This window comes from Coffea eugenioides, chromosome 2, assembly GCF_003713205.1.
Source record: "Coffea eugenioides isolate CCC68of chromosome 2, Ceug_1.0, whole genome shotgun sequence".
Lineage (NCBI taxonomy): Eukaryota > Viridiplantae > Streptophyta > Magnoliopsida > Gentianales > Rubiaceae > Coffea > Coffea eugenioides.
Window position 1 is genome coordinate 72,516,891 of NC_040036.1, and position 11,599 is coordinate 72,528,489.

Below are 11,599 nucleotides of genomic sequence, written 5' to 3' on the forward strand. Positions count from 1 at the left end.
CCAGACGCGCGGGCTGCGGGTCCTCTGTTTCAGATACTGCACCACCAGGCTCAACCTGGGCAGTGGGCAACTCTGGTGGAATTGGCCTTGCACCCCTCCATAAAGGGAGCTGCTTGGCCAGGTCGATCGTGGTATTGACAGCAAGCCTGAATTTTCCCCACATTCCTGAGAATCCCTTGGTTTGGTCTTTCATGGAGGAATTGAGAATCCCTTGGTTTGGTCTTTCATGGGGGAATTGAGAAGCCCTTGTTGAATAGAACAAGTAAAATGGCAGACCCCAGATAGAATGATGTGGAACTGTCCAATGCAATGCCTTGACCAATGTTTTAAAACTCGGACCGTTAATTAAACCGATGAAATGATCGGGTCGAGATTCAATCGATCGGACTGATTCAACCTTGGTTCGATAATTATATATAGACACACACATACGCACACACATTTGTCCACAGAATAAGATTATCCCATGGACTAATTTAAGACATCACTTGATAAAAACTTAAATATTTTTAAATACAAATAAATTTTTAAAATTGTAAATTCAAACAAATAAATTCATCCCAATTGTACCTCCTAAGAAAAAATCTTAAATCCTACACAAACCACAACCATATTCTGAAATTAAACAAAATGCATTGGTCCTGACCACCATGGTGCACGGTTGTCCTTCAGGTCCTAGAAGAAGTGAAAAGATAGAAAACTCCCAATTTAGAATTTTCAATATCCAGCAATGACTTGCAAAAGTTTAACCTGATTTTATCAATAGTATGTCCCAAACTTAATAGTGTGCAAGACGTACCATAGAACCAATTATTCCCCCGGTAAATGTAAACATTACGTGTACTCATTCTTTTATTTATTATTTATTTATTTTTTGAATAAGTACGTTGTAATCCTATGGATAAAGGTTTTATCTTTGGAACCAGTTCCATCAATATTTTTTATTGCTGATTCCCATCATATCCACTAAACTAAATGTCTCTCTTCTTTTTAAACAATTTTTACTTACCAGCTTGGAGAAAATGGATTCAACATGGATAGTCCCAAAATTTTCAGCTACGCGGAAAAACATTAGCAGTATGGGAGATTGATAAATCTTGCTCAAACGTGTTTAACTACTTGCCTATGCCCAAAAACCCAAACATGATTAGGATCGCAACAGAGAAGTGTTCCATGACCATAAGAAGAATACAGTCGAGTAAGGGTCCTCTATTCGTGTATAAAACTAGTTCATCTTTATTTTGCATCATGATTCGTGAGTGTAGTTGTTATATTATCTTCTTGTCAGGAATGGGAAATGTAAATTAGAGAAATACACATACCTCTATTAAATGGAGAATGAACATAGCGAATTGTGTGGAAAATGGCATTTAGGAATATCAATATGATCAAGCAGCTTTTGGTGTTTAATTTTACAGTTTATTATATCCCTCTTTACCCTGTATTCCAAAATTCCCTCTTTCAAAACTAGTTGCACAACCAAATATCTAATTATCCTTTTTACTTGGAGAAAAAAAAAACCTCAATTCAATCTCGGCCGGTAGCCTCTGTCAGAATTGAACTGCAATTATGTGATTATATGCTAGAAGAATGTAGAATTGAATGCAATTCTAGTATCCAATTCTGACAGGGGACAAACAGAAGCCAGATACACACACATGCATTTGGCAGCTGAACTGTTGACTGCATAAAGAAAACAATAACAAGGAGAAAATGAATAAATGATTCGAGCAAAGCTAAAAGCCTTCTCTATTGCATTCAGACTGCTGAAATCTTGATCCAGTTGAGGAAATGGGCTTTGATTTGAAATTCTCTGTTGGGGAATTTTGCAGATTTCGCCATTGGCAGTATTGTTGAGTGATAGGATTCTAATGAATACGAACTGGGCTGGCCGAACATTTTAGTCCCAATAGATCTGAATTCCACTCTTTTTGTTTTTTTAAAGAAACTCACACTCAAGTTTGCTGTTCTTTGTAAGATCAGTTCCCTCAGTCTCGAGTTTTCCTATTTATTCTGAAGAAATGCTATTTAGGAAATAAGCTTTCAAAAATTTTCCTATTTGTTCTTTCTATTTCTCTCCTTTTAATTTCACATGTAAACCTTTTGTGTTCCATGTACTGCAATCATCAGGGCAAAAATGATCAGGTCTCTATTTATGGACAGTACAATCCTTCTTCGCTCTTCTTAAGGGAAAAAAAAAAATTGTAGGGCCACAAACCCAATAATAGGCTTGAGAACAGAAAGAATCACATGTATATATAAATAGAAGTCACTTCATAGCACAAACTCCACAATTAAAGGAAAAGTATAAACATAGTGATCATAAAACATCATTTCATTGCAGATGAATTATAGTACTAATCATCAAACAAATTACACGATCAACATATTTCCAACAACAACAACAACAACACAATCGTCTCTCTTTGCTCTGTTTATTGTAGAATGCATATACAACAACGCTTCCCAGAAAAACTGAGAATTTTGAAAGCTAAAGGGCATAGTGAAAAGCATAATCTTAACTCGGTCGGACAATTCGCGAGTCATTAAAGCGGGAAAACGATCGGGACCATGTTAAGCCCTGTGTCAAAGGTTTGTATACATTAACCAAACATAACCAAAAATAAAATACAGTGAAAAATTCCAGAAAGAAAGAAATTACCTGAAACTAATATAACGACTGGCAAGGATTATTATGAGAAAAGCAATGAGAATGAGCTTGCTGGATAACGGCTTCAGTGGGGGATGGAGGAGAGGCATCGAGATGGCCAGTATAAAGGCAACAGCGGCAAAGAGGACTCCAAGGTGCTGAATGAGACGAGAAGCATTAGGGTAAGGGCGTTGTAGGTAACTAGATACTAAAACAGCCAAAAAGGCCAGCTCCAGTGCTAGGTAGAACCAATGAAAGATTGCAGGGAGAGGACCAGGAATTTGGGCAGCTTGCAGGGAAGTGCTAATGGCGACAAAAGAAACTCCAATCACCAGGAATACCCACTGCACGTTCATCATGTTACCCTTGGGGACTCAATCAGCACAATCAACGCCTTGTTTTGGCAGACTACTAAACAAGGTCCAGTTTCCAACTATCAATCCTGTAAATACCCAGGTGATATTTTGTGCCTATCTTGGAAGGTAATGCTGTGCTATTGTATAAATCCAAATTCGGCTTTTATCTTAGGACCATGTCCACACGCTACTACTGCTATCAACCAAAATGATGTGTTAATATTTGACACGTTGAGTCTAACATTTTAAAATTGTTTCATGAACAATAACAACAACAACAACAACAATAATAATAATTTTGTGTTGTTCATTACAGCAATGTGTACAATGAGTTAAGATCCTTTTCCTTACATTTCTCTCTATTGTTCCTTCTATTTATATCTAATATTTTATAACTCTATAAGATCATTTCACTGTGTTATTATTTTTCTTTTAATCTCTAGATCAACTTAATAAAAATAATATTCTTTCAGAATACTTTGACATTCAATTTACACGAAACGTTTAAATGGTGAAAATGACCAATTGCATTGCCTCTCACAGCAGATTAGTCGAGCTGTTCAGACAATTCTAAACACTTTTAATCTAAACTGATTTGTCTCCTCATCCTTCAAGAATTTTATAGCCAAACCACATGGTTCAATCCATTGAACAATCAGATCCCATAGGCATAAACCTGCTCCAGATCCACTCCTACCTTTCTCAGAAACCAAAGACTACAAAAAAGATGTATCTTCTAATTATGCTGACTCAACTGCTAATGCAGACAGGTGACTTCTTCCCACTGAGAATTTCAGTCTGGCCTACTGCCATATGCTTGTATGTACTTTATCTTAAATTTTCATGCAATCAGAAAGAGATCCAAAGCTCTCATTATTGGTGTCCATTGGCTAATTATTTGTGGCGCAGAATCTAATCTAAGCTCATTTTAATAAGAAAAGGCAACACATGAGATGAGATATTTTCAGCATGACATCAATATCTATGGAATTTACATGTGCAGTTACAGCAGCTGTAATGTTTATACAGCATACCAGTGTTGAAACAGGTTCTCACGTATTACCTGTTTGGGAAAAACTAACAATTAGATGGTGATTTTGGAGGGCTGGCTGGTTCTGCATGTAGATCACATAGTATTCCCAAGCCCCTGAGTATCATCAGAAAAACCTATCAAACTCAGAATTTACCTTTTAATATGTTTCAATAACAGGACATTCTATACAGACCAACAATCAAGGAAGTTCTCATATAGGACTGGGCATGGCATAAGTCAGAGTTCCCTTTGAAGTTACGTCAAGTAGTATGCCTGGCAGATTTTGGTTAGCAGGCACACATATTGGACATTACCCCGAGACCTTGGAGGAGAAATGACGGTCAATTAACTGAAACATTAAGCTCATGACTACATAATCACAGGATACTCTTCTCCGTCTATGCTATATGCAGGGTTCGCCGTGTCACCTAAGTCCGAGATGACTCGGGCGAGACATAACCAGAACAATGCTTGCTGGTACAATACCGATCCCCGAATCAATGATTTACCAGTTTCAAATTTGCATTCTCTCAGCTGATATTGACTGAGTTATCTCAGCGATACAAGAAATCGCTGAAACTGGCGGATTCACAAAGAGTCGACTCTCGGGAATCAAAGAAAGGAGACAACAAATTCAGAATACAGTTCAACACCCACCAATTCAGATGAAACAAACCGTATCCAAAGCAAATTGAGAGGCTATACAAGCATCTTCTGAGAAGTTATTCCAACGGCCAACAAAAATTACTTTCAATCACATCTCCACTGTCCTAATCTCTTTTCTTCTTTTTTTTTTTCAAAAAAAAAATTCCCTTCAGAAAACTATAGAGTTGAAACAAAACAAGCAAATTGTAAGGCTATAAACTCACCAAAGTCAATCCCATCTCCTTTTTTCCTCAGCAGTAGCCAACAAAAATTGGTTTCAATCGCATCTCCACGGTCCTGCCTTTGCCTCTGTTTTCGGGAAAAAAAAAAAACAGATCCCGTGATTAATAGGGAGTGAGAGGAATAGTATAGATTACTGAGTACTGCCTCCTGCTTTCTGCCTTTGTTCCTCTGTTTTTCGCGGAAATCAGGTGTTGGTCGGTGGAAAGGGAAAGGTGGAACTGGCAGTAGTCTCCACGACAGGACTTGGAGAAGCTTCGTGGGTCGGCGGCCGATGTCAGTATGACGTTGAAAGTGTTAAGCGGCCTTGAGAGAGATAAATTTGGGCCTCTTTGTCACCTTCAAGTGCTGTTGAGTGTAGTGGGTTTTTAAAGATATCAATTCGACAGTTTGCACATCCAAATTCTATGGGCTTTCAACGAATCAATTCAGCTTTTGAATGTGTTTCTTTCCAACAGTACTTTGGTTCGGCCTAATCCTCAGAAGTACATATTGGCTATTTCAGAAAAGATTTGTTAATTTGTTTGTATGAATTTCTTTATTTATTTGTAATTGCTAATGATTTTAGTTCTAATTTACGATTTTTTCTAGATTTAGAATAGAGTATATTAGTCATGTGATTTGCAAATTTATTTTACATATTCTTAACAATATAAGTAGTTGTATTAGATTGATAATTATTTGTTGTATGTATAATGTTAGTAGTTTTTATCTAAGTTTTAATTTAGAAAGTATATTACAATTATTTGGATAAGTTAATGTTCCAAAATTGTTATTCATTTCTTTCACATATTTCTGTTACTCAAGTTAAAATGAATTTTAGGAATATAATTGAAAATAAGCAAAAAAGAAAATTAACTGTTGAATTTTAGGTATAATAGCAAAACACTACTACTTCTTTCGTGTATTGGGATTCTTACTGTGTTATATAAGATATGATGGTTTTAATCTTATACTTAAGTTTTAATGTCAATAAAATAGGAATGGAAGGTATACTCGATGCTAAAATCATTTACTATCAATGCTACAGGTCTATGGTTATAGCAGCATTACTGTATTTAAATAATTAGTGACTATATATGATAGTGTAGGTATTCAACAAATCTAATTTGATGATTGTGCTTGCTATGGTATTTTCCTATTTTTAGTAATTTTTTAAAATTTTTTGGAAACTCTTATATGTTATCATGTGTGTATCATCCGATTTTTAGCCACGACAGCTGCAGCTGTGACTCGGCGAACCATGGCTATATTTTCTTTTGGCATGACCAAATTTAACTTTTTCAGTTATGAGTGTAGCACATTTATATTTTTAGTAGCGTGAATAATTGTTCTAAATACGAAATAGCACATTCGATGAAATTACTTTGACATATTCACTCAAAAAACACTTGGTTAATAAAAGTGTTAAGAAGACATATTGTATATTTGTAATGAATCAGACTCGTATGAAAATTGAAATAACACTAAAATAGAGCATTAATTAGTATTTTTTTTTCTGAAAGGAAGGGCCATTCTGCTTTGTTTCTTGTGATATCACAGGAATGTATTGGCACTCAAATGCTATTCAGCAATATGTCTTGAAGCTCTACGTAAAAGGAGATATGAAATACCCAGAAAAAGCTATGCCCTGTAGTTCCATACCTTAACTACCCCATCGGAAGCTCTCGGTTACGATTCCCAGATTTGAACTATAGTAATGGAGGAAAACAGTTAAGTGGCGTGGCGTTACATTTACCTCCATTAAAGGCAAAATCAGCATAGGAAAATGCACTTCATGTGAAACAAGGCAAATACGTGCATTCAGGGATAGCAAACATCTACATTTGGCGGCTGATGGAGAATGGACTTGGATTATTTTTAACTGCAACCGATATCAGCGTCAAAGATGCCGACAGGTTCATCGTCAAGGCCGCCGTGTGCCTCTTCCTCAATGATGGGCTGCTCCTCAGTCTCAGTTGCTGCCAGATGCTGCTGTTTTCGACCTTGACAGTGTGAGATTGTGGGTAAGTGCTATGGAGTCAAATAGAATTGCTCAAGGTAATATGTTACAAGCGCATTAAGCACAATATTACATTAAACAAATGCATCGTAAGTTATAAAACACTGGGCACATCTAACGGAATATAAGTTAAACCCTAAAATCTTTTTTCCTTTTTAAATTTTTTTTTTTGAACGGCTACCCATTGCACAGAAAAAAAAAAGTGAATCTTTCCCAACCATACAAGAAAAATAATCATACCAATATTTACTACTTTTTCTTAAAAGGTCTTTTTTTTAAACCAATATTTACTACTTGACTAGTAATTGGTTAAAAAAAAGGAAGTAAAAAAGATAAACTTGATAGAGCTGTCTTAAACAATTTAAGAAGCACGTGGATAGATAATTTGAGGCCTGGCTCCGCGATTTGCTCAATCTACTGCTACATGACAAATGGTCAAAGCAAGCTACTTAAACATTCCAAGTAATTCATCGAAAGTGCATTTTCTATGATTATTAGTATTTACTAGGACTCCATAGGGGTAGACAAAATTATCCGTTGAAAACATGTGATGTCCGATCCGATCCATATTATTTGATTGGATCAAAAGAGAGTATTTGACCTAGTAAAAAAAGAGTCGAATATCATCTCATATGCGAGGCGGGTTAGGGTTATAGGATTAAGAATTCATAAGGTACCTGAACTGTGCCACATATAAATATCACATACTACAAAATAATATTTTTAGAGTTAACTATGTAATTTCATTGAGCAAATTACTGTCCAAATATGGACTATTTGTTTACAAGATTCAGAGGTTATCATCTTATGTTTTTTTTAGGAAAGAGTTTGATTGATGTAGAATATACATGAAAAAAAAGAGTACTAATTATTTCAATTTTCATCGATTCCGAATTCTTTAAATGTTTACCCTTTTTGTATTCTCTTTGCATGTTTTTTTTTTGGTATGGGGCTTCTTTTTGGATAAAATCTGTGTCGAATCTTAGATGATGTAAAATACAAAATTAGATTAGTATAAATTAGTTTTTAAAAAAAAAAATTAAATGATGAGCGAAATGGGACGAGTATCCGTTAATCCGATCATCTTTTAATGGGTACCCGATGATATGCACAGTTGTTAAGGATCACAAAATAACTGATCAACAAAGTGCGGTTTGAGTCAGTAAGTGCTGTATAGGACAGGTACACAATTTGTGCCCATCCCTAGGACTCAAGCACTTAGCAGACATCGTTCATTGCGATAGCCATCATGAACTGGGCTTTATAATTAGGGTTATTAGTAAGTTTGGTACGGTATGTCCTCCAAAGTGGGCTACATATAAACATGGGATTGAAAGAAACCATCTCCTAAATCTATTCCCCAGGACCTATAGAAGTCCAACACGTGCGCTTAGTTGAGAATTGGATCAACTGTGGGTGAACACTAAAGATGTAATCGAGTCAAATCGAACTCGAGTATTGTCATACTCGAGCTCGATTCGACTTGCAAGAAAGATATTCGAACTCGATCTCAAGCGAGCAGCATTACTGGAATTCGATCTCGAGCTCAATACATTGCTTATAGAACTCGAACTCAACTCGCATGAGCTCGAGTCAATGTGAGTCTTATAGAGCTCGAGTTATAAAGATTTGGAAATTTCATTTTTCTTGACAAATTTTAAGCTAAAAGACATTATTGTCCTTCAAAAAAATTTCATACAACCTAAAGCATTTCATAAATTCAACCATTCTGATGGGCACAAGGGTAATTTCATAATAATATATTAAAAAATTAAAATTTAAAAACTCAATAAGGCTTGACGAGCCTTCGAGTCTTGCTACTGGATACTCGAACTCGACTCGTTTGGCTCTATCGAGCTCCTCGAACTCGATCAACGTGAATTCGAGTCGAGTTTTTGATCAATTGCTCGCAAGCAGTTCGGTTCGATTATAACCCTAGTGAACACCACTCTTTCTTTTTTTTTTCTTTTTCTTTTTAATTATTTTTTTTAAATCTTTGTGTGTATTTGCTCCATAAAAAAGGATAGAGAGAATAAAAAACACCAAACAATAAATAAATAAATAAATAAAGGGTTTCGTCATCTCTAGCTCTGTAGCTTCCTCTTCCATTTTATCATTTTGTGCCAATTGCCAACTACCTTCTAGCCCTTTAGTCTGCCTCTTACGTTTTTTTGTCTTGGTTAAGAAAAAGGCTCTCCACTCATGACAGCGAAAAAGGAAATACAGGGGAAAAAAAAAGAATTCACTCTTTAGTCTTAATTCCCAAAAAAGAATGAAAAATTTCTTAAAAAACAGTGAATGAATATTTTTAAATGAAATTGGTATCCACGAATACAGTAAAAGAAGACTCAAATATTAGATTAGTATGGCTCTCTCCTTTTTTTTTTTTTTTCTCACCCAGGGTGTTTTAATTTTCGTAGGACCATGATATTCCAGTTCTGCCCAATATTTGCAGCAATTCTAAGAAAAGATGCAATTGGGCATTTCGCAGCACAGCGCGCTTCGGAAATAGCTGCAGAGGTTGAAAGCGAGACGGCCGCAATGCAGCGTGCTCAATCTGTGAAGGTATATCTAGAATTGCATTTGAACTTAATGTGATATTTGCGCAGATAATTCTAACAAAGACGCATCAGGAATCCTGGAGTATTGCCTCAGCAGCACTAGCAAAGACTGCAGGAATTAACGCCATTTCTTGGTGCTGATTCATGAAACCTGCTCCTCCAGATCCACTCGTTCAACATTTCTTTTTCAGATCCTAAAGACCATACAAATGATGTATCTTCTAGTCATGCTGTCTCAACTGCTAAGGAGATGGGTAAGTCTGGCCTTGCTACAATATGGATGCATGAACTTTTTCTTGAATAAACTCTCACGTGGACGTTTCGACCCAATAGGAAAAAAAATAAAGTATATCCTACTTTTGGTCACTTATGTTTCAATATTAACAAATCCGATTCCTTAATTATCTTTAATAAACAGGAGTTACAGAGGAAGAGCTGCATACTAAGATCATATAATATTGAAATAAAAAGGATTAGAGGAGTCTATACACACACACATAAGATAAACAACTTATACTTTCATACTATAGCCTTAAAACTTGTAAAAGTATCCTCGATTGTCCATCCTACTTCAGGTACCAAATAAATACAAATTCGTCCTGTTCTATAATTCTTATTGGACATAATTGCAATTCCAATTCTGACAGAGACTCTTAACAGAGATTAGAGTGATGGTTCTTTATTTTATTTTTTTTATTTCCGAAGAAGGGAAAGGGGAGGGCCTTGTATCATCGAGCTTCTAATACACAAACCAAGCATAGCATAGTATGGATATTGCTTTTTCCTTTTCTTTTTTTTTTTTGTCTGCATTGCTTTCAACTTTGTATTGATGTTTGAAATCTTAATTCTTAGTTCTCTGTCTAATGCTCTCACCCTGAGATTGCTCTTAGTTTGGCAGAAACCTCATAGGGAACGTGTCCAAAGTCCCACAGCTAAAGAAATCTGAATACCACCTAACTCAATAAACGCAAATTAGGATAACCTAACTTATCCAATCTGATGTCTCCGGGGACCAATCTTGGCAGTTGCAAAAATGAATCATAAATAATATTAGAACCTAACTCCGTCCCAATCTTAGATAACCGATCTGTAGGAACATTAGCTTGACGGTAACAATGAGTGACGGAATGAAAAATGTGTTGAAAAGCTAACAACTCATCCAAGTCTCGTTGCAAACTCCATGGGCATCTACTAACCCCCTTAACCATTTGGACTAAAATCAAAGGATCAGATTCCAAGTGTAGGCAACTGAAACCTCGCGAAACACACATCTTAACTCCAAATAACAAAGCGTTCAATTCTGAATGTAGGCTAGATGTCTCTCCTCAGTAACACGCAAAACCTAACAAGAATGTTCCCGCACTATCCCTCAACACACACCCCACCTCCACTCCTTCCCGGATTCCCCAGAGAGCAGCCATCAGTGTTCAATTTCAATATCTTCAAGGCAGGAGGAATCCATCTAACTAAGATGACCTTAGTCGGCTTCTTCCATCCAACCAGTGAAGCGTAAAATGTTGGCCACGAATATCTTCCAACTTCCATGTCCTTATAATACAACTGAAAAATATCACAGAGATTCGACAAAACAAACCTATGCACTTGCATGGCTGTCAGCACCTTCCCTTCCCACAACGCCACATTTCTAGCTTTCCAAAGATGCCAGCAAATCAGCGATGGCAAGACCTGATAAACAAATCTAAGAAACTTGTTCTTAGCAGGCCGCAGCCACCATTGAATAATTGCATGTTTTATCGTTGAAGAAGTGGCAAACGCACCAACCTCGACTTGAAACGAAACCCAAACCTGTCGAGGGACTTCACCAGCACACAAAACATGATCAATCGAATCCAAAACAGGATTTTCACAACAAAAACATCTTGATGGTCCGCACACACCCAAACGGTGCAACTCCTCCATCACCGGCAGTCGACTAGACAACATCCTCATCATAAAAAACGAGATTTTTGCTGGTAGAGCTTCCAACCAAATATTAGCTGAGAAAATTGAAGTATTGGAAACCTTTCGGACCAAATTATACGCAGAAGAAATGGAGAAAAAACCTGAAATATGTAAATCCCACACCATCCTATCAGGCTGATTAGATTGAAC

The 11,599-nt window shown here is 36.4% G+C and overlaps 1 long non-coding RNA gene across 1 annotated transcript; it reads right to left on the bottom strand.

Moving 5' to 3' along the window:
* Positions 1-2,314: 2,314 nt before the first annotated feature.
* Positions 2,315-5,201, bottom strand: LOC113762010. Its single transcript, XR_003467171.1, has 4 exons — positions 4,909-5,201; positions 4,070-4,153; positions 2,663-3,199; positions 2,315-2,581 (listed from the first exon to the last, which is right to left on the bottom strand). It is a non-coding gene; the product is annotated as an uncharacterized LOC113762010 (long non-coding RNA).
* Between the last annotated feature and the right edge of the window lie 6,398 nt (positions 5,202-11,599).